The sequence below is a fragment of the Pinus tabuliformis genome, chromosome 7 (genome assembly GCF_031772625.1).
Source record: "Pinus tabuliformis cultivar Carrire ecotype Pingquan chromosome 7, CPIR1, whole genome shotgun sequence".
Taxonomy (NCBI): Eukaryota; Viridiplantae; Streptophyta; class Pinopsida; order Pinales; family Pinaceae; genus Pinus; species Pinus tabuliformis.
In genome coordinates this window covers 1,459,548,218-1,459,573,856 of record NC_142293.1, presented here as the reverse complement: position 1 = coordinate 1,459,573,856, position 25,639 = coordinate 1,459,548,218, and the positions used below count along the sequence as shown (strand labels likewise).

General features: G+C 33.5%; 1 pseudogene; it reads right to left on the bottom strand.

Moving 5' to 3' along the window:
- Positions 1–188: 188 nt before the first annotated feature.
- Positions 189–25,639, bottom strand: LOC149253282 (protein trichome birefringence-like 11; annotated as a pseudogene).

Sequence of the window (25,639 nt, the reverse complement as noted above, 5' to 3'; positions counted from 1 at the left end):
ATTATGATTTTGTTCTCCAAAAGAATGCCCCCTGGATCACGGGGCATGTGTTAAGTAAAAGGAACTCTTATCAGTAGATATTTTTGTTGTTTATGAGATTAATTTAACAATCCACCTCCCATTTTGTGGGGTGTGGTACCAGGGAAACAAATTTTACACCATCCAGAAATGTAGGTTACTCAATAATGTTATCCCTTTTTCATTAATGTGCTCATATCTATTTCATATCCACTGGCAAGCAGGTAGCCATAAAGAAGATGATTTCATGTATCCGAGACACCGGGTAGACACCAATGGTTGCAATCTTTCTTGTGGAGTGGATCTAGTCCATGCCCATTCCCCAAATAGTATAATGAGGAATGACCATCCTTTCTGAATTCGATCAAATATGTTATGTTTAATGATTGCACATTCTTCTTGCCATTGAGTTGTCTGATTGCTTCAAACATGATCTGGTTACTTACTGGCTCCCATTGAAACCAAGTAGAAATAAACTCTATCCAAGTTTCCTTATGACACTTCCCTCTAGTTTTCCAGGACCCTCCTATGAATTTTAAGATGTTGAAAGACACATATATGAGATTAAGCTTTTAAATACAAGTATACCCTTAAAAATCTTCAAATCCTACCATTTAAGAGGAAAGCATGTTGCAATATTTGAGTCATGAGCTTGTGACCAATTCAAAATAAAAATCACATAGAAGAATTGTTCTATTTTCTTTTCTCACATCTAGTACATAGATGTTTCATCCTATGAATTGAAAGCATTTTCCATGGACTAGTGAGGCCAAAATTATTTGTAGTGAATAGGAGCATAGCTACGCAAAATAGATGGGTTTTCTCAGATTTGACATGTTGGAGAAACCATTCAACCCATGTCTTCATTACTCTCTGGAATGTGGTTTCAACATCCATCTTCATGTCCACTGTATTTCCCTCTTGGAAATAACAACCCCTACAAAAAACTTCTGTCAAAACATTACATTCCTTAAACTTACATGGTTTTTTTATCCTAAAAAATGAAATATCAAAAACCATACATACCCTTTAATTGTATTTCCATAGTTCCACCAGTGTCCTATGTTGAACATGAGCACATCCCCATTAGACCATAAATGTGAAGTATAATCTAGGGTGTCGACTATCAGCGTGGTTTATACCTCATGAGGAACTCCTCTAGGTGGGCGGCCATGGAAAACTAGAAATGGCGCCCTGTAATACTCTATTGTACAATTGTAATCTACAAATCTGAAGGACAGAAATCCCATGTGTTTTTTTATGGGATTTCCATTGACTTCATAAATATGTTTCTTGTTCGGAATTGCTTCTACAAGCATGCAAATCAGAGACTCCCATTGGTTCCTCCCAGTGGAATCACCCACAAAAACCACATGTATGTTGTATATCCTCTTCAAGAAACCGCTTATATTGAACCTGAAGTTCAATTCAAACTGGACATTAAATCTATTTAATGAATGTTGAGAAGAATATACGTTCAGAAAAATACAGAGACAAACAAATCAATGTTTTCAAACTTATAACCACTCAACATTTATCAACATTGTATATTGGTGCTAAACCTTTTTTCCCATTGAGCATTTTATGAACAATTATCAGATCAATGGCAATTGGTAAACTGGGTGCAAATTTGATGAACGCGCATGAACTCTCGATGACAATGGAATCTAAAAAACATCATATTATTTGCAAAATTCTATTGCTCTCAATGGGGTTGGAGTTTGACGATCAAGGCGGTGGGATGTGATGCCACCCACCAAGGTTCAATTCCCTTAGAGAAAGGAATAACCATTGAGATTGGGTGCAAGTTCTGGGTGATTTCAATGGAATAGTGCACTCTATTCTAAAAGCTTAGCTAAACAAAAGCTAAACAGAAGATCCTTGTGTTCAGTGGTTTGTTGCACTTCAAAAACAAAAAGAATCATTTGTCCATAACTTCTAAAATCACCTATATCCTAGAAAGAAAAAAAAATGATACTTTTACTTTGAGCTAGCAAAACTCAGAGCTCCAACCAACAAAGCCTGCCTTGCTAAACATCCTGAAATCCCAAGAGAAGCTTAGTCAATCCTAAAATCCTTGGATTATCAAAATATTCACATTTTTCGTTCAGTGGGAAGGAAAATAACCACGTTATCACAGTGGCAGACAAAGCTTAGGGTTCAAATAAAACACCCACAATAGTTCGATGGCTTAGCAGGTCACACCAGTGACTTACAAATAAAAGGGCTACAGTAAGATTATTTCAGTCTAGAATTTCATTGAATTGGTAATTTTCGTAGAAATCAAACACGAGAAGGAAAGATTGTTATAATTGGTGTTGGCCTAATAGGGTTTTATAAGCACTAGAGGTCTCTTAGGTGGATGAAAGTGGTCCATTGTTGTGGGTTTAGTATTCAAGGAAAATGGCCATTGGGTCACTCTGTAAATCTATGTAACATGAATAAATAGAACAAATGGACATATGTCTCACAAATTTAATAGAGTCCCTATGGAGAGTGGATCCACGGACAATTTAATGTTCAGAAAAGGGTATTAGAGGGTGGTTGATACATTGTTGCATAGAAAACAATAATTTCATTTTTTTCCAAAATTACAATTTTTTTTAAATTGCAATTTTGAAAAGTTCATAAAAGCAGAATGTTAAGCCTTAGTTACTAGATTTTGAATTGGATTTTACACTAAGGCTAACTGCGAGAAGCTCTACACTGAGCAAGGTAGTCATCTATGGTCGTGAATTTTATAGACAATGAAATTAACATGCTCAAATTCTTCGAGTCAGTTTCAAGTACTGATGGGATCAATTGCTCGTGTCTGGAATACATTTCTCTAATGAAAAACTTCATAGAAACAACTAGAGGTGTTGTAAGAATTACGAGCAAGAACCCACAAAAATGTGTGAGAGAACAATTATGTGATTTCTAGTGATGTTGCAGGCGAGAAAATAAACCGCCATGATGATTGTTATAACATTGAAAGTAGAGAAGCTTTGAGCTTCTTCTATTTCTTCTCTTTCATCGGTGGAACAACGAATAGGGTGTAGGAATATCATGGAAGTCATGCACACGATGCCCGGTGAGCATGAGCACAAAAGATGTGATGAAAATTGGCCTGACCATTTTCAAGAAGAGAAGCCTATCAGTTTAATTATTGAAATTATATTTTTATATAAATAAATATAATGTTTAAATCTTTTGAAATATTAATATTAAAATTACAATTATAAAAAAAAATTGCAAGGTGATAATTTTATAGTCAGTGCAACCAACATTGCCTCTCCAATGATCCTCGAGAGCAAGGGAGGTCAATTCGGCATTAAATTCCATTCCGTGGATGTAAAGTTTTTTCTCTCTTCCATTGTAAACTTTTGTACAAAAAAGTGGTCGTCTGGACGGGCAAAAAGAACAGGCCAGTGTCATGGACTACAAAATTGGTTGTCAATAGGATAAAAATTTGGTGCTAAAAGGTGAGGACGAATTCTTTATTTGGTCTATAAATGTTACAATCATTTACCGCGTGATGCTAAGTTCCAAGGGGAATCTCTTGATATATAATCGAATTGGCGGGCTACTCTGACAGAGTTTTGAGAATCGCCTGGATACACTCGTGTCGCAGCTTTTACCATATGGTGTTTTGGAGCTTAATATGTTCAGGAAATATAACGATAGGTGTTTATTAAATCAATGGAATTGGGTGTTATGATTTTTTTGGGGGGAATTTTGTGGATTTTAATTTTAAATTAAATATTTTAATCTATAATTAAATTTAATTATTTAAATTCATTGTTTTGGAAGAATTCGTACAATATTTAAATTATATAAAATTAATAATTAATGATTAATTTTTTATCAACTTACTTAGAAAATAATATATATATATATATATATATATATATATATATGTATGTGGAACATTTAATTTGAATTTTACAATTTTAACGATGATCAACATGACAAATGTTTATTCAACCTCACAATTTTAGTTATAATCATACAATTTAGCTTACTCTAATTCTAGAAGGGTCCAACAACTCAAACTATGGATTGTTATGCAAATTGTTGTTCAAATCCCGATCAAAGAAAAATAGAACACAAAAATTCATGAGAAAAACCTGAAGCAATCTTTGTCATCAACATAACCTGATTGTAGGTTATATTCAAGTCAATGGAAAGATAAGCACCCAAGGTCAACCATTGAATTTGAAATTGGACCCTCTGATCCAACGAACCCTGGCCCCGTATGGGGATGTTGTACGAGTTCTCTATCATGGTTTTCTCCAATTTCTAGAAGGCTTCCGATATATCATAATGGAGCTCAACGCGAACATAAAGCTTTATTTGCATACCTCGTTGAGATTGACAGTAGAAAATAATTTCTTCATCGATTTCTTCAATGGTATATGTTTCTTTCCCAACTACTGTGTCCCTTACGATATTGATGCAGCTACGAGGAATCAATTATTTTTCAAGCAGGTATTTGTGTCTGCCTCAAGCAAGCTTGGATGAATGCAAGAGCCTCTGCGTGTCCAACTACTATTATGTAGCTGAGTTTTATTGGCAATCTTCTGGATCTTTTTTGCGTTACGAAGAGATTTTATCTATGAGAATCATCTAGGATCGAACCTAGGTAGCGTTCATAAAGGTCATGGATGATTTAGCCTAGCCAATAGAAAAACTTGGAGGTATTGTTTCTGGAAGCAGGCACGGAACATCGTCCGCATCAGTTTGGGGGCTCGTCTGTTGTTTATAATAATTTTTTATTTTCTCTTTTCCCTACTGTGACACAAGCAAAGGATGAGAAAGGCGACGACGGATTGTTGAAGACACTAGAAATCTATTGGCATAGAAATATGTGGAGACCACGATCATGCAGCATGGGGAAAGTTCACAACTGAGAATAAATGTCTTTCACACACCACGGGACATATGTCATCACAGGACAAAAAGGGTAGATGAAGGTTGGGCTCACCATTTTCAAGAAGAGGCGCCTATCAGCGTAAATATAATTTTGTATATAAATGTATAATGAATGTTTGATATAATTTTATCAATAATCAAGTTGTGTATAAAATCAATCAAACAATAGATCTCATTGACAATGACTTTTCACATAGCTTGTGCCACATTAATAAGTTAATTGGACAAACACGATTACCATACCACATATGAACGTAACTACATGTTGTTGATAATATCTTTAATAATCATCTCGTTGCAAAGTAGAGTGTTATTAATGTGTACATTAATAATTATCCTCTACTTGCATATATGTATATGCAATATAACTTATAGAAGAAGTCGTCTTTTTGGGACATTTTTTCTATTTAATTTTAACTAAAATCCAACAGAGATTTTTAAAAACTTAGGTTTAAGTTGTTTAATATGTAGAATTTGAGTGTCACGAGGGGGTTTCAGGGTGTTGAATCTATTTATGCATTCAAAAAAACATTTTAAATAACAAAAATCACATTCTTTATTGAAATTATTTTGTCAAATTTCAGTGAAAAAATCTATTCCATCCATAAGTTAGACTACGCATATATATAAACTAAGAATGCGTAAAAGTGCAAGCATGTCGCATTATATAATGCAATGGTCAATTTTCTTGCTATTTTAATTGTGAGTAGTTTTTAAGTGCGACTTTTTGAAAAGTTTTCCGATCTAATTTGTTTAGAATCTGGGAGGGATTCATTGAATCAAAAGTTTTACTGGTGAATTCTTCACAATCGAAGTGTCTGAGGGGTTTTTGAGGGCTTGAAACGATATATCCAGTAAAAAATCTAGTTTAAACAACACAAATAAAGATTTGGACGCAATTTGTTTTGCCGAATTCCGACCAAAAATCCACCGAAAACTCCAAAAAGTTGCACTTAAAGACAACTTCTAATTGTAATTTTTATTAATATAAAGTTGTATTTTTTTTTATTGCTTTTGACTCTAATTTTAATTATATTTAAACTAAGCGAGAGTAGGTACATTGTATCCCTTGTTAAAATTTGATAGCTAGTTCATATCTTTCAAAGTTTATTAATTAAACTAAGCAGCAGCGAACGCTAGCTAGCCGGCCTTGTTGTGAGGCTGCGAGGGTGCTCTCTAAATTTGAAAATGATGTTGAATAGATTAGTTTAACTATTTGATGGTTTTTGTTTGTGGATTTTGTTTAAATTTATGAGAAAATTGTTGAAATTATAATTTTGAATTGTACTCAAGTATAATTTGAGCGTTTTTAAAGAGTGAAAAAATATATATATTAAAATTATATTATAAATAATTTAAAAATACATTTTTTATAAAATTATATTATAAACAATAGAAAAAAAAAAAAAAAAAAAAAACATTTTTTTATTGAAAATTATATTTTCAAATGAAAAAAGTAAAAATCAAATAACTAAATTGGGCATATAGACAAATATAGATCTCATTAAAACACAGTGAGCTGATACCCTGAGATCATGTAAGAATTAAAACACAACCAACTCAGACCCCAAGATCATGTCAGATTGGAATATAATTTTCAAATTAAAAAAAAAAATCAAATAGCTAAGTTGGGAAAATACACAAATCTAGATCTCATTAAAACATAGCTAGTTGAGACCCCAAGCTCATGTAAGAATTAAAACACAGCAAGCTCAGACCCCGATATCATGTCATATTGCAATGTAATTAAGGACATCTTGTTGTAGAAACTCAAAAGAACAAATGCACATAAGTTTTCATAGCATAAGCGATATAAAACCCACCAGAAGATGGGAAAACTCAAACAAGAGGCCATATATGAAAGCAATTCTTAAGGGTGGTGCACTAATCCAATCATTAGCTTAATGCATGGGCATGGTGATGTATACCATGGATGAAGCTTTTACATTCCCCAATTACTTCAGTGAATTTTCTGGTGTCTAGATTTCTGACGGATGTGACTTGCTAGTTGTAGATGGGACGACGACTAGTTGTTCGAGGGATGGGGAACAATGTTCAATTAAGCCAAGTTACTGTTGAATTAACTCACCCATGTCAAGTAGTAACTGGAGCGTGCCCTGTTGAGCAGAGAGCAGGAGTGTAATTCGTTGTGAACGAAAATTTAATACCAACATAAAAGATTCGTAGAGGGCATTAGTGGAAATTTCTTGTGTTAGTCTATCCAATACTTCGCACGCCCAAGTCACAAGTAATTTTCTCACAAACTAACCATTAAGAAAAGCTTCCATTTTTTATGTGGTCATGCCTGCTTATTTGTGCAAGACCTTGAGAGTTAGTAAACAATAAACACTAAATAACAAAGCATTAAGATCACATTTTTTATGTGCATACATTTAAGGTTGTCGGTTAATTCATATTTTTATATTGTTGTTCACATGGTTTTCCATATCCCATGCAAAATACTCGAATGGTTAGCCATATTAATGATGATAAATTAGTAATGTAGTGTAACCGTTGGCATATTTTCTTGGTATTTTTATTGGTTCAATTTTTCTAGAAATCAAACAATAATTTTTTTGAAAATGTGTTAAATTATTATTATTTTTAATTTTTTTGGTGCAATAAATTAATACATAGGGCCAAATTAATGAACATTGGTATTTATTTACAGAACGAACTTTCAATAATCCAATATAGGTGTTTCGAACTCATTATGCATCAGAATTTGGGAGAAGTTGAATTATTGGATAAAATAACCACACTCAAAAATCTTAATTGAAAACTTTATTGCCTCTCGAAAATGTTAAACCTTACCAATAATCTATTTCTTTGTCCCTATATGTATTTCAACTCTTGTATATTCTAATTGTTGTGTATGTATTACAAACTCCTCAATTCTACCCTTATTGCTCCTCAATATTTTTGTTTATTGTCACCCATATCAAAGCCATGACCCACAAGTTTTACTAGTTTTACTTGCCATCCTTCAAATTTGGGAACAGGGAAACTCTTCATGAAAACAATTTCAGGGTCATACATAGCACGATCTTATTTTTATAATGTCTCAGTAATTACAAAAAGAAAAGAAACAACAAATTATACACAGTGGTGAAAGTATTAACAAGGTGTATTTCCATATTGGAGTACATATAAGTTAAAAAAAAATATTGAAGTCGAGGTTTACCATGATCACAGTCAGTTGAATTGTCTTGCATTCTAAAATTGCAATTCCTAGTAATATTACGATAAGTATAATTGTTACAGTTGCCAAGTTGTCATAATAATTGTCCATAACTACATTTCTCACCTTCAATAATATTATTCTTTTACATATGTAAATGTGTATCTAAATCATTTGCATTAATAGAAACTAAAATTATAGAAAGAAGGGTTTACCATGAATATTTTCATATTTATAAATGGTTTAAACTTTCCTTTGTTGCACTCATATTTTTTTTAGTAAGTCGTGGGACATAATGTCTTGTATAAACAAACAAATTAAGATTTTTTAACATGAATTTTGCAGTTGAAAACATAATGGGAAGTGTGAATTATTGTTCCCAATTATCTTAGATAAATCCAATCAAAATTTTGTGTTTTCCACTGGCACTTTAAAATTCTGTCATACACTTTAATTTGATGATTAAAGACTAAGGTAGACAACATTTTACAATAATTAAATTTGTATTATTTCAAGATTTTACATTTTAATTCAGAATTTCAAGATTTTTGTCTATTGTCACCCGTATCAAAGCCATGCCCCGCTCCTAATTTAGAGCGACTCCTCACCCGTATAGCTCTCGCTAGTAAAATACACTTTCATGTGTATACTGAGGAAACCTTTCAAACTAAATGATTGGAAAAGGAGGAAAAGATATAATTATGATCAATGTATTTTTGCAATAACTTTATATAACTAAGTAGATGGATAAAAATACCAGTTCGTTTGTCTCCAATGTCTTTTAAATTTGAGCTCGTGTTTGTATAAGAATATCCCACTCTTGCACGTGAGTGCATGTTGCAACGGTCGGGGCGGTTGGTTTGCTCACCCCCCGCCGTGATCGAATCCGCGGAGCTGCATGCTGCAGCATATTCAGACCCATGGCAAATTATCAAAAACTGATATGACGGTTGTCAGCTGAGTTCTAACACGTATTTGTAATATATGTATAAAAAAAGAGGGCCCATGATGCTTCTGTAGGGAACTAACCCCGCCCATTAAAAATAAAAAAATAAAAAAATATATATATCCCACTCCAGCAAGAGACTCCAAAAAAAGTAAATTAGCCACTGCTAATTTTTTAATTTACCCAAACGAATGGTTATGTGAACGAACAATATAACAAGGTGAAGATTATCCAAGCAAAATTTTATTGGGGATCTTGGGAACATTTAGAATTTGATGAAAATGAGTGAAGTTAATTGTTTGACTTTGTTTTTTATTTTATCTATTGAATTTTGAAACATTACTTTTGATTTTATCTATTTAAGTTTGAAATATTCTTGAAACTTAGAAAAGTTAATTATTTGATGTTGACTTTGCCTTTGTTGTTATATATTTAATTTTGAAACATTCTTAAAATCTATGATCAAAAAATTAATATTTCTAATATTCATAATTCCATAGTACTCATCATTCAAAAAAGTGGGTCAATTTCCTAACATAATTTCAATAATTTCCATTTATTTCATGTAAAAGGATTCAAGTGCAAACCAACGCTTCTCTTATTTAATCAAAATGGGCCTATCTCTTTCGATTCTCCATAGGCTATTGATGAGCATCTTGGACCTACAATTAAACAATATTATAATTATTATTGTCATACTTTAATAACTCATGCTATGTTTGCATGCTAATCATTTTTTGATCATTTGGAGATATAAAAAAAAAAAAAAAATAAAAATTATACATGGCTCATGAAACAACATGTTTTATTTTTTAAATTTCCATTGTAAATAATAGGAACAACATGGCTCATTTATGATTAACAAGAAAGAAATAGATATGAATATTGATTCTTATTTGAAAATGTTTTTATGATGGTTTTAACATCACTATTGTTTACATGTCAATTTATAATGGATACAAGATATGCTTTTGGAAACCCTTTCGGGAGAAAACCCACCTGGAAAGTGAGGTTTCTTCACTCTCTTTCTCTGTCTATAAATTTGCTGCAAGTACAAAGAAGTTAGTCTTGTGGCTCGTAGGCTTCTACGGTGCACAAAACCTCCCTGTGTTCTCTACCTACTATCCCTCTTGGCTACCTTTGCTCAGTTATGGAACAAAATGTTCTCGAAAGGATGTAATGCCTCTTCCTCCTAGTGGCCCGATTATAAGACAACCTAATAGCCTACTAATGGTTAAGTTTGACTACATTAACTCTTAACGAGAGTTACAATATAGACTCTTCTAGAGTCTTTTACATCAAAAACACCTGGCTAGTCCCTTTTCTATGAATAATGGGGGTTGACGTGGCATCCTCCCGAATTATAGGTGTGAAAACTGGAAGGTCAACTTCTAATTGGCATAACCTTTGCATACAGACTCTGACTGATGTGCTTCTTGCGTCATTGGAAATATTTGTGTGTAGAATAGCATAAAAACGTTTGGGGCTAAAGTGACAAAGTTTTAAACCCCAAAAAATGTTGTTTGATGCCTCAAAACGCTCCTGGAAGGTTTCAGACACTGTTTCGCCAAAATGGATCTCGCCGGTAAAAACAGTCGCATGAGCTGATTCCTCCACTTTTTCCACTTCGAATGCATCGAGATGGATGAAAAACAATATAATGATCCAATCTAGATCATTTATATTGTTATAATTTTATCATATTTTTACATTTAATTCTATTTGAGTCACATACTTATATCTATGTATAATCTAACGTTCAAAGTAATGAATATACATCTCCCAAAAGACCTTTGCACATATATGTCGGTGGACGTGATAATCAATGTGTGTGTGAGGTTATTTTGTTGTTATCTATTTTTCTGCATAATTTTCATTTGCATGCATACACTAATTACAGTTAAATTTACAAATCTAGAGTTTTAATAAAACTGTAATAGTATAGAAATTCAGAATTTTAATATATTATTATCATATATGTTGTGACGAACTGTCTAGCGAAATATCCATGACAATTTAAGAATCAATATATAAATATAAACGTATTTTGCAATATGACATTAGATGTGAAGATGGTTGTAGCATTTGAACCATTTCATTTCCATATTTCTTAAGACTTTGACCATCTTGTGGGGTTTTCATTGATTCCACTAGTTCAAAAGGCAACACCTGCACCATAAATAAGAAACGACATATAGATTTAAAAAAATTAAATATATATAATCAAAACAAATCAAAGATAACAATATAAAATATAGAACATCCATTTCTCATCCCATCGTTATAGTAAAACATACCAATTTATATATTAATGCTTTTGTGGAATAAGTTATATGGATTAAAAAATTACTGGCCCAATAACCCCTTGAAATCTTGGTGAGCGTCATAATGGTTGGTAGCTTGAAGTTTGTTGTATATCCAAGTCTATGGATCTATATTTAGCAACCAAACTATGTGGAGATCTCTCTAGGGAATTTTGTTGATTAGGCTATGCATATCAATAACAATGGGAAATTAGTATACAATTTATAATAAAAGTAAATATGATTTAATGTTAAAATGTCTTGAAAAGTAATACATGCAAAAAAATGGACTGAACTGTGTAGTCATTGTTATTATTAGTTTCATCAAAGTTTAATATATGGGTATGACCATCTAATCCTTCTTCCCCTACATCATCAGGAACCTTCGTCCTTACTTTCCGTTTTAAAACATTATCTATGCACTTCATTGTGCCATACGTCTACGAGGTAGACTCTGATCCCAACAATGAATTTTTTCACAAAGTTTTTGCTTTGAAGTATCACTGAGTTGATCAAATGTAGCAACTGACTGTGAAAACAAGTTTCAATGAATTTAGACCATAACAATAAATTTATATTATTAAAAAGCATATGCACATAAATACCAATAAATACTTACAACTAAAACAATTTCTACATTGACAAATGTTTTATATGCTTGTTGGCGTGCACGACATAACCTTGCATCTAAATCATATTGTATTTTTTCATTTTTCATTTTAACTGCACTTGTTGATTTGGCAGCGCATTTAGCATTTGCATCTCTTACCCAACATCTTTGACATGGAGGAATTGGAGGGATATTGTGTATGATAGCACGATGGTGATTAAGGCCAGATAATTTATATTGAATCAGGATCCCAACACAATCATCAACAAGACAAGTGAACACTTGCTTGGTGCCTTTGATAGCTACATCCCATTCATGTCTATTTTCCTCCATTTTCTAAATTCCTTGGGTGAAAATGTGAAGTTGGGTTACAATTTTTATGTTTAGAATTTCATTTTACAATAAAAAGAAACTTGTCAGAAATTTTAGCTTTCTATTACTTATTGGAAATTTTTTATTCACATTTGATATGTCAACTTAGCAATTCTTTACTGTGTGTTCTTTAAAAACCAAGGGATTCATAAAAATTCATGTTTTTTGGCACTAATGTATTTTTTGTTAACTTGGCGTTTTTGAAAAAAAAAGTGTTGCAACAATCTAGACAGACTCTACTTTGATATTGTTATATTTACGAAACCAACTAATGCACATCATAATTACTAGAATTTTTTGAATTGAACCAATACGAAAAACTGCATATTTTGAAGATGTTTAGCATGGTGTCAAGTTTCTCAACATATTAGTTAAAAACTAAAAATCTAAAAATTAGCAGAAATTTCTGGGGACTTCTTGCATAAATTGAATTATATTGGGGTCCATGCTCATAGAGAAAAAAATTGTACATTATTGGTCAATTCCATTTTGATGCCTCTGTTGTCATGGCACGGGACCTTTGATGACATACTGAGCAAATAGCCACTCGAGAGCGGCTCGATATCTGGACTCCACCTATGTTGTTGGGAGATGAGAATACATTCTGGCTCATTCCACTATTCTAAATGATAGGATGAATACTCTCACTTTTGCAAATATCAATTCAAATGTCTCTCTCCATCCAAAATCCCCTCCTCTAAGAAGCAATCCCATTACACTCTCCGCCTCACCACTAAACAATCACTCCTCTCAACCTTCCCCCAATAATAACATTCTAACGATACCTTGCCCCACACCCTCTATTACATGCCTCATCTCGAACAACATCCATAGCTTTATCTCAAACCCCCAAACTATACCCCCAATTACACGTCGTAACCCAATCATCAAATCTTCCTCATCAATCATACATAAGCCCCTATCAGCACCCTCAAACACAATACCATGCACCCCCCCCCAGCCCCATATAGTGAATCTTGAAAGGAAATATGTGTCCCCAACAATGACTTAATCACCTGTTGATCAATTTTTCTCTTCCCCTATCAAATTTGGGGCTCCCTCAGGTCGAACATTCTCCCCTTTCTCAGAAGACATGGAGCTAGAAGTCCTAGTTCGGGAGACGCAATTTTCTCTAGAACCACTAACAATTAAAAAATCTTTCTTTGATTTGGATGACTCCGATCCCTATCGTGTTGCCCATAAAAACGTCACCATTCGATGAAAGAAAGGTCCCAAACTCAAAAAAATATCAAACTACACCATTGCCCCATTCAATCTGTTGGAACAATTTCAACAGTCTCCAGTCAACCTTGCATAAATCAGTGCCCCTTCATCCTCCCAGACTAGTCACTGGGATCTGATTACCCCAAAAACTCGGGTCCTTAGAGCAGATCCCCCCGAACATGACCTTCCATAATGACCATAATGTCACTGAATGTTAGGGGTTTGGGGTCATAGCAAAAATGAAGATCCTTGAAAAGACGATTCCTGAAAATCCTAATTGGCATTCACAATCTTGATATTGTTCTACTACAAGAAACAATGAATAGCAAAGATAGGATGTGGGGATACTTACTGCAGGATTGTCCAAATTGGAATATATGTGCAATCACTGCAACTAGATTATCTAGGTGAATGGACACAATGTGAAATCCAGAAACCTAGAAATTTAAGGCTTTCAACACAATAGTGGGTTTACTCATCACGAGGGGTTGAAGAGGCTCCAAAATCCACTTCAAATCATCAATATATATGCACCCTACTCAAATAGAAAGGTGTTATGGAACAACATGGATCACAATGGTTTCCTTGAGCTCAACTCATTGATGCTAGTTGGGGATTTCAACTTCTCCACTGATTCTTCAGAAATATGGGGTTCCCACTATAGGCCTGACTCGTTGGGGACATTCTTCAAGGAATTATTCAATCAGAAAAGCCTCCAAGACATCAAACCAGACCCTATTGGACCCACATGGAAAAATTTGCAATGGGGCCCACAAGGAATTGCAAAACAACTTCACTGATTCTATGTACAATAATTGACTGTAAAAAAATTACAGGAATTGAATTTGACGATCCTCTAAATCAAAATCTCAGATCATTTTCCCATTTTGCTAAAATGATCTTGGGGGACAACAACCAAAAACTCCACCTTTCAAATTTAAGCACTTATGGCTGAAGGATTCAGACTTCATCGTCCTTGTCCAGACCTTATGGCAAACACCTTTTGGAGACCATGGCTCCCAGAAAATGGATAAGATCAATTGTAAATTGAGAGCTCTAAAAGAAAGGGTCAGACGATGGGCTCAGAAGAAGAAAAGGGATCTGACTAGAGAGTTAATCTAGATTTAACATCAGGTTAAAAAACTGGAGGACACTTCTAACCTAGCTTACTTCTCTGAACCCATAAAGCAAGAGGTCCTACAACTGGAGATTCGCAGATCATAAATCTTGATAAGACATAGTGAAGAAATGCAACAAAATAGTCATATTATGTGGGTCGAGGAAGGAGATAAGAACAACAAGTTTTTCCATAAACAAATCAAAATGAGGCAACAAAGAAACTCTATATGGAGCATCAAATCAGAATCAAGTGAACAAATTTCAACACAGTAGGAAATCGAAAGGGAGGCAATGAGACACTTTTGCAACATATTCCGCTCCCAAGAACAAGTCCCACTAAACAAGCAGCGGGAAACATGCGACCTATTTCCTTTTTCGCCTAGCATGGGGGACATTAGGAAAATGGACCACCCCATTACACAAGATGAAGTTCTTTCAATCTTAAAATAAATTTCGCAAGGAAAAAGTCCATGTCCAAATGGCTAGACAATGCAACTGTTCATTCATTTTCAAGAGATCATGATTATTGATCTCACTGAGATGGTGGAGGAATCACGTAGCCTTGGTTTGGTCTCCAGTGCTACAAACACTATGTTCATCACCCTGATCCCGAAGGTCCCTCACTCTAGCACCTTCTCTGATTATCGTCCCATCTCTTTGTGCAACACTATCTACAAACTGATCTTGAAAACCATCGCGAACCGACTCAATTTGTTTTTGTCAAAACATATTTATGCTTAATAGTTTGGCTTCCTATAGCATCGACATATCCATGATGTTGTAGTAATCGCACAGGAATGAATTCATTCTATCAAGACCTACCATCTAGACTCCTGCCTCATGAATATTGATCTTACCAAGGCTTTTGACTGTGCCGATTGGGAACTACTCTAAATGATCCTACAAAAAAATTGTCTTGGGTTCACTATGATAAATTGGATAAAAGCATGCATCAAGACTACCTTCCTTGCAATAATAATAAATGACTCACCCACATATTTTTTCACAATCTCCATAGGACTCAGACAAGGCTGCAATTTGTCTCCTTTAATGTTCCTCATCATTATTGATGGTTTGTCTAGAAAACTCGCTCATGCTCATGATGATGGTCTCATATATGGATGCAGAATCATTGATAGGGTCTCCCTATCCCATCTAATGTTTGTGGACGAACTGATTACAATTGGAAAATCAGACTCTTTTGAATGGAAGGTTCTCTTCAATACCCTCTCTGATTTTGGACTCACCTCGGGCCTTCTCACGAACCAATTAAAGTCCAATCTGATCTCGAGTGAACCTGATGCAGACCGGACCAAGGAGATTGGCAATATCTTCGAGGGTAAAAGTCACTCACTTGGATAATGGTTTCACTTACTTGGGCTTCTTCCTAAAGCCGGATGGATATAAAAGCAAGGATTGGGATTGGCTTCTTAACAAAATTGGTAAGCGACTAAAAAAGTGGTCTCATCGTTGGATCTCTTTGGGAGGGCGTCTCATTCTTATCAAGTTTGTACTACACAACATTCCCATCTACTGGATGCACATATTCAGACCTCCAAAAGGAGTTGTTTGTAATCTCAACGCTAGCATCTCAAGTTTCACATGGGTTGGCACACAACCGAAACGCAAATTTCATCTTTCCAATTCAGAGATCCTCAACCTTACGATCAAAAAAGGTTGTTGGGGACTCTTAAGCAAATCCTCTTTCAACTTGGCTTTGCTTCTTAAAAACCTTTGGAGAGTATTTTTGCAATGATGGTCTATGGAAACAAATTATCAAGTCAAAATACCTCTAGAACAAAGATCTCATCGAATGGCTTCGTGTTGGTGCCCTGGACCCTCCCAACTACTCGATTTCATGGTGCAACCTCCTACTCACTAATCACTGGTTTTTTGGGAACCTAAAATGGGATGTTGGTATGGGATCCACTCCAAAGATTGGCTTGGACCCCCTCTCAGGGTTAACAGGTCCACATATATTATCCCCTGCTCTCATTATTTTTTTGCACAATCAAGGCCTTTTGTGATGAATGACATAGAAAATGAATATCTCTCCTCTCCTACAACTACACATTGGAAAGACACTACAGAGCTAGAAATTTTAGTCCCTCTGATTCGGGAATGGTCAACATACATTTCAAATCTTAAACTCTCTGGGATTGTCCTATCCACAAAAGCAGACAAGTTTATCTAGTTCAGTGGCTCACAACAGAGAAAGGTAATCATAAATGAAGCATATCGGATAATCTTCCAACCTTCAAGGAATATATCACTCCTCTCTTCATTGGCTCTGTGTTGGAAATGGAATTTTTCTCTCAAAATCAAGTGTTTCTCCTGGTTGGTGGCACACAACCAGATTCTAACCTAGGAAATACTCTGCAAGAGAGGCTACCAAGGCCCGAGAATATGATTCCTTTGCTTATCAGCTGGAGAGGACATCAACCACCTCTTCCTCCATTGCCCATTTGCCTCTTCTATCTGGACACATGCACTACAACTGACAAACTCCCCTACAGACTGGGACTCCTTTGACATTGTCTCTTGTCTTGGCAGTTGGATTGTGGATCACCCTCAACACAAAACGCTAGCCTTCTTTATCATCTGAGGGATTTTGCGCTCCAGAAATTCTCTCATCTTTAAGCATATGAAGCCCGACATCTTGAAAACCAGTTGTAGAATCTTCTCTTTCTATCTTCAGTACTCTCCATTTAAGTCATCAGTCTCTAAATATCCCTCTCCTCCTCAAAACATCTGGCCCTCTTACCTAGTCGACTTCTTTGACGGGGCCTCCTCTTTTGACATTTGTGGTTGTGGCATGGCCATCCATTTAGGACCTGTGAGTTTCTATAGGTTTCACTGGCACTGTGGAATTGGAACTAATACGTGTGTTGAATTACTAGCTCTTTGGAGGGTCCTACACTGCGCTTCTTGGCTTGACATTAGAATTTATATAGTTTTTGGAGACTCCAAATCTATCATCAACTGGGAAAACGACCGAGGCTCCCTAGACTCTCCTAACCTCAACACCCGAAAATGCATAATCAAAACCCTGCTCATGGAGTTCCACTCTATCTCCATAACACACATTTATTGGAGTGAAAATGGTGAAGTGGATCGCCTCTCCAAAGAAGGATGCAACTCGAACACTTCTAAGATAAAATTCAAGTTTTTTGCCTCTGGAACTTATCATAGGTCGGGGTATATTTTGATCTAACTTCTGGCATTTTATTGTACAGCTTGCACTCTGTTCCCTTTCTGTGCAAAATACCTCTATTTTATGATCATTGTAACCAGGCAACTCTCTACAGTTTTCATCTCTCTATAATGTATCCTATTACATATTAGAGATCAAATGCATTAGATACAGTGCTTGGTTGTTGATTTATCTTTCACAAGCGATCAGTGAGATTTCCTCTCTGTCAATGTACTTTCTCTTATTATCAATAGAAAGCCTTTTTTTGAAAAAATAAAATATTAATATGAAAGAAAATCAACAATCATTACATTATTTAAAAACTAATTTTAATAATTGAAAATTAATTACAATAATAAAATAAATTAGATAATATTTAGTTTGATTTAAATAATCTAATATTGATTTATTAGTTTTTTTTTTTGTATATCTTCGATTTACTAGCTATCCTTTTATAAATTTTGAATTAAATTATTTGATGTTTTTTCTCTCCTAATTTTTCATACATTTTATTTTGAATTTTTTGGTTTTTTTTTTCAAACCTAATTAAAATTGTCTTGCCACCAAATTAGAATTGTCCTATATAAATTGGTTTGCCTTAAAAAAAATAATTTAAAGTTATATTGTTTTAGGAAAATTTAATATAAGGTTATTTCTAAAACTATGATTTAGTTAGTGTATATGATCTTTATTTTGTACATGATTGTATTTTTCTTTCATATAAATCTTTTGGAGTTGATATTGATCATAGATTTAACTTGACTTATAGTATTGGAAAAAAATAATGGAAGATGGAAAACTTAGTTTGCTCTTAGAAAACAACTTAGTTTTGTCATAATTACTTGCATAATAACTTACTTATGGCTTATGAAGATCGATAAAAGATCAAGATATAAAATCTTACGATTATCTTTTTATTATGGTAATTTAATAAGGATGATTTGTTAGATATTTAAAGATGACATGTTCGATATCTAAAGATGATGTGCTTGATACTTAAGGATAACTTGTTTGATATTTGCATGATATGGTTGTGTTAATTGTTAATTGTTGCATTAACAATTAAGGCAAAATAAGTACATCAATAAATTTGAAATATACAAAAAATTAACAATAATAAATAAAAAAATATTTATAATAAAATTTGGACCAATTCAATTTGATTTTGCGTTAAGATAGTTTGTGTTATGAGTGACAAAACTTTCTAGAGCAACCCCTTTTGTTTCTTATCACAATTACAACACTCACCATTATATTTATCCTCAAGTTCAAAAGAAAAAAATCAAATAAATTCTAGAGCTACCACTTACCATGCATGTTTTGTGTTTTTACATGTGTACATTTTCTTTGGTGCACTCTCACTATGCATGCATATTTATTTTTTGTATTCTCACCATACATACTTTTTGGGTTCTTACTCTCTTATTCCCACCATAGATAAATAAAAGAATTTTAAAATATATATAAAAGAAAACGAAAAAGAAATATATATATATATATATATATATATATCTTAAATTATATTGGAGCAACTTACCAAATAAAGTTTCATCCTTAAATGTTAGTATTGAAATGGTAAAGGCTCAAACCTTTATCTATTTTTGCAAATTTTATTATAAGACATGTATATTGTACTTTAGAACTTTAGTCATCTTTTTGATAAATTCAAAATTAAAATAAATCTAAATTTACACACACACACACATATATACACTTCATGTACATGAGACATCTATTATTATCACTAAGAAAAGTTCCATGGTAATGATATGTTAGTCCATGCATGCAACATCGAGTAAGATATAAATATATAAGTAACTTGTAGATTTGATAATTTGTAAATAAAAATAAATAAATCCATTCTCACTACATTTATCAAAAGTAATGTAACATTTATAGAATATAACATCAAATCCACATCATGAATTTAAAAGTCAATTAAGACATTGTCATATACACAAGTCCAAATTCATGTATTTGTATTCAAAATTGGTTCAACTATAAATTTTTCTTTTCTACAAAATGGATCTTCATTCCCAACATGGATAATGAAAGTTCATGCCCATATAGATGACATAATGGAAAAATGGCATCATCGTTGATCTAGAAAATGGGTCTACAAGTCACTCTTGCCACTCTTAGCACTCCCAAGTGCATTTCCAAATTGAAATTGCTACAAAAATTACATTATAGCAAATATCATGGGTATCCTTATTTTGGCTATGAACTCAATAATCATCGTTACTCTTTTCATCAGGCACACAATCTTCATTTGAGATTTGGTTAACTCTACACTTGAATGAATTCAATTGTTCCTCAATTTTTCTGGGTCGTACAAAACCAACTTCTTTTAAATGTTGCATATGATTGTAATATAATACAACCTTTGTTAACAACACATAAATTAACCAATCAACCCGTCTATGGCATGCATTGTTCTTCTCACTTAGGTACATTTCCTTGATATACCAATGGTAAGATTTAATTGCATTGTTTGTATCTTGATTGGAGCGTGGAAAATTTATGTACGCTTTTGCTCACATATCTGTAGAAAGAAATTTATTAGTTATGCATTAACAACCATACATATGACATTAAAAATAGAGTCATTAAAACCACTTACAAGAAACTTGCATATTTTGATGTTGACTAACCAAGTGGTTTTAAAATATTCCAAAAGCTCTTTATGTTCACTGAATTCTTAAAAGAAATTTTCAAATGTCTTTCTTACAAATTCATCATTTTGACATGTGCGCATAACTTCTCTTAAAGCACAAAAAAAGCAGATTTGGTTTTCCCTTGGACTTTATTTCTAACATTCTCCAACCATGCACGACAAACATGCCACACACATAATAATATTATACACTTGATTGAAGACTTGGAATAACATAAATTTTAGAGAGAATATACATTAATAATATTTTTTCTCTTATAAAAAGAATAAACACATCATCTTAACGGTTCAATTTCAGCAGTAGCATCATCTATCATGAAGGCTTGAACATGCCAATTTGGCCGCTCTTTCTTTCCAATGACAAGTTTGGTCGACATCCATTTCGAAATATTAGTTATCGTATTGTGCGATGATATCACCCAAGCTATTGAATAAAGCTCAAAAAGAGGAAATAAAAAATAATAACTTATTCATGAGTAGAAAGGTTAAATTTCTTCTCTATATGATAAGTTAGAGGCAATTTTCTATTGACAATGTCACTCAAGCTAAGAGATGACAGGGGGATAAAGCATTGGGATTGATCTTTCTTTCTATGCTTGGGTGATTGTTATGCCATCACTTCAACAAGTTATAAATGAACCCATCCACCTAATTGAGTGAATGAATAACATTGACCCCAACTCAACAAACATAATATATTTTCTTCTCAACCATCCAATTAACATTCAACTGCTTTATACAATGAATGGGAGGAACGAAATCAAGCCCATCAACTAATTTTTTGAGGTCAAAGAAGCCCTCTAGTGAAATGATAAAGGTCAAAGAAGGCACAACCAATAAGATTTTTCGTCAAGTGCATAAATGTGAGGGAACAACAATTAAATCTAGTCAAGTAGTCTTAAGAGGGATTGATCTCTCATCACTTTTGATTGAGTGAGAAGTTCCCAATGGGGGGGCCTTATTTTTAACCTATCCAACTAACCATATTAGTTAACATCTATTGGAGAAAAGAGTAAAAAAAAAAATTAAAAAGACCCACACAATACCATCCGTATTTGCCTATTTTATTAAAACAACAATAGGTTGAAGCATCCTTCATTTAAAAACAATTTCAATCAAGATAGTAATAAGAACTCAAAATATTTTAAAGAGAATGATTACCTCAATGCTAGGGTTGTCAATGAAGAGGGGAGAATCTCAATGATGTGGTTGGTCATTTGTGGTTTGCTAACAACAATAGACCCCTTGTTCACACTCAATTGTTGTTATTCTTGTGTCATAGCTTTGGAACAAATCAATGCAATGGACCAATGAGAATGGGGGGTTTTCAATAATAAATAAGGCAGAGAGAAAAGAAGAAAACAAAAAGACGCTCAATCAAGTTTTGGCTAAAAAGAATGTCAAATAATATTACATGTTTTATATGGCTTATTCATTGGCTACCCACCACCCACAAATACCTATTTAAATACTAACCACTAAAAACACTCAACATTTTTACCATACAACATATATTTTCCTATATTATTCCTTTTTAATTACTCCTTATAAATAAACATTATAATACCATTAAAAATGTAAATTTCAAAAGCATCAAAATTCTTTATTATAACCATAAAATCTATAACCTCATTTTTCTTTCTATACAAGGACAAACATCATTTATAATCCTCCTTAGAGGACCAACAACGACCAACCAAAGTTACGGACAACCCAATAAAACACAATACCATCTTTGAAAATGGTTGACTTGAAACAAAAAAACCTTATTGGTCCTAGTCTTCGCCTAAGACCAATACAATAAGCTAGCTTGTGTTAAGATTGAAAAAAAAATATTGTTATTGTCCCTTTTTCCATTATTTTTATCTAAGCTATTTTTCTTAATGCAACTTATTTTTTTAGCAAAAGGGATACTTCCTTCGGTTAATTCAAATGCAATGTAATTCATTTGCCACAAAGGTTGAATAATACATTGTGCGAGGGATATATACCCTACAAAACTATGGATTGGTGAAAATTGTAAGGGATGGATTGAACTCTTTATAAACCATTTTTCTAATAGTTTTCCTTTGGAGATCGAGTTTTTTACTCAAATTGCTCTGATGGACGAAAGGTTAAAATCAATTCATGGGCCCTCTAACTCATAGTTCAGTTCACCAAATGAATTGAAAAAATTGAATATTGGAGCAAAACAATCCTCCAACATATTGTTCATTGGCATATATTATGGAAACAATTTACAAATCTCTACCACTCAAATAACAAAATTTGAGGAAGCTACCAATTCTTACATATTGGGATCTCTATTTCAACTGCTTGGATGTGGACAAGACAAATTCCATCTAATTTAGGTGATTTAAAAACGGAGGCACTTCAATTTCCGTATGATATATAATAAACATATAAAGTTCACCCTTATCTTTGGAGTTCGAAAATGTAGTAGCCATGTTTATTGTTCACTCGGTTTTTACAGATCCTCTGTGCCAAATTCCTTAGATTTGGACGATGCTTTATGCTTTTGCGAGTAATTTAACTATACAATCTTCGATTATAATGGATCCTGTTGACTATCTACTCACTCACATTTATGCAAATTCTAACTTTCATTTTATAAAGAACACTTGATGAAGCGTTGTTAAAATGAGAAACTAACTTTGCCTTACTTGATCAAGCTAAACCTTAAACTAGATCTAGTTGCTTAGGTTTTCATATGGAACATGGTAACTAAGTCCACAATGCGCCTTTTCCTTCTACCGCAAGAAAACTACTCACACAATGCCCCTTATCTACACTCAAATGTTGCCATTCTTATGTCATAACTTTGAAAGAAATCAATGCATGTACCAGTAAGGCATGTACCAGTAAGGTGGGTTTTTAGTAGTGAAAATGGCAAAGAAAAAGAAAGCTCCAAGTAAAATTTTGAATAATAATAGGTATTTCAACACAAATTGGGAGGTGGAAGCAAAAAGCACATCACATAATATTATATATTTTATATCCCTTATGCATTCCCTACCCACCTTCTCACTCACAAATACCTATATAGATGCTAACTAAAAACACTACATTTTTAACATACAATAAATATTTTCCTATATTTTTCCTTTTGAATTACTCCTTTCTAAATAAACAAAAAAAGAAAAATTGAGTAATAATGAGTGTTCCAACACAAATTGGAAGGTAGAAGAAAAAAAAACATTAAAGGCCAATTGTAAGAATTCAATCGACCACTATTTTTAGAGGCCCAACTCATCTCGGGTTCGACGATGACCAACCAACTTGCCGACCCAATAAGACGTACATAATAGCATCTTTGAAAATTGTTGACTCGAAACGAAACACCCTACCAAATTGTTTTGGTATTGGCCTAGAACTAATCCAGTAAGCTAGCTCAGAAATCATGGTCTCCCATGAAGATTGGCTCAAAATTCATGGTCTCAAGTTACGATTGAAAAATGTCTTGTTATCTTGTTATTGTCCTATTGTCCTTTTTTTTTAACATTATTTTTATCTAAGAGATTCTTTTGAAATGCAACTATATTTTGTCAAAAAAATAAACAAAAAATATTTCCTTAGGTTAATTTGTATGTAATGTACTCCATTAACTACAAAGGTTGAATACATTGTACGAGGGATATGTTGGATTATTGTGTGAATCTCACTCCTTATAAACCATTTTTCTAGCTGCTTACCTTCCCAGATCGGTTTATTGCCTCAAGTTGCTCTAATGGACTGAAGGCTAAAATCAATTCATGGGTTCTTTGCCTCATAGCTTGGTTCACTAAATGAATTGAAAATATTGAATATTGGAGCAAAACAATCCTCTAGCAGAGTCTTCCATTGACCTAAATCAATTTGCCAATCTTTATCACTCAAACAACAAATTTTCAAGGTTTAATTCTACAGATCTAGGAAGCTACCAATCCTTTCATATTTGGATCTCTATTTCAACTCCTTGGATGTTGAGAAGATAAATTCCATCTGATTTGGATGATCTATTGATTTACTACTAAAAATGAAAAAAAAGGCACTTCCAAACAAAACAAAAAAGGCACTTCCAATTTGTGTTTGATATATAACCAAACTATAGAATGCACCCTAATTTTGGTAGTTGCTTTTTTTTTATCCAATGCTTTGTTGTTCACCCATTTTTTTTTAAATCCATTGTACCAATTTCCCTAGATTTCGCTGACACTTTATGCTTTTGCGAGTAATTAACAATGAATCCTATGAGTTGCTTATAAATATACGTTGTTGAGAAGGTCCTACGATGGGCAAAGTATAGTTTATACAGAGAATAGAATACTCTAGAAGCGCAGGATCTGGTAGAATTCACCAAGGACTTCCAAATATAGCAATTTTATATTCAAATGGCGATTCAGCACATGTTTGAGTTACAATGGCCGTATGACTATTTCTGCAGTTTTTAAAGAGCGGAAATACAATTTCATATGAAAGTGAGTGCTTAGATTTTCGAATCAAACATAATAACTGGGACCCCAATATGCCCATTTTTCCTTGTGAGGCAAGGCAACTACTCACACAATTGGTGACTTACATACACTAATATTACATAGTTTGCAGAAATAATGGTTCCTTCTTAGATTTTCACAAGACCATGGTGGTTTGACAAAATATTTGGTCAAAAACTATTTTTGGAAATCCCAAGTCAGCAACGACAAAGATTTTAAATGACCATTCATTGTCTTCTCACAAAATATTTACATGAAAACATAGAACGACCATTCATTCTACCTGCCATTCAGTGGTTTTTTTCTTAGTCTCTAGACAAAAGTGTAAACATGGTAGATAAACACAATTTTTTTTTAATCTGTAAAAAGAAGTGTAAACATGGGTAGATAAACACATACCGTTGTGTTTTTTTCTTTTCAATTCTACCCATTCCATTCACAGCGTTGTACTGTGCAGTTTCCAATATTTTGGCCTCCACTAACTGTTCAACGATAATAAATATCTAATACACAAAAGGCTGATAGAACAACTAATTTTTCTATGAGAAAACACTCTAGGTTTCCTTACCTGAATCCCAAAAGTCCCTGGTGAAAATCGCCACGGCGCCAT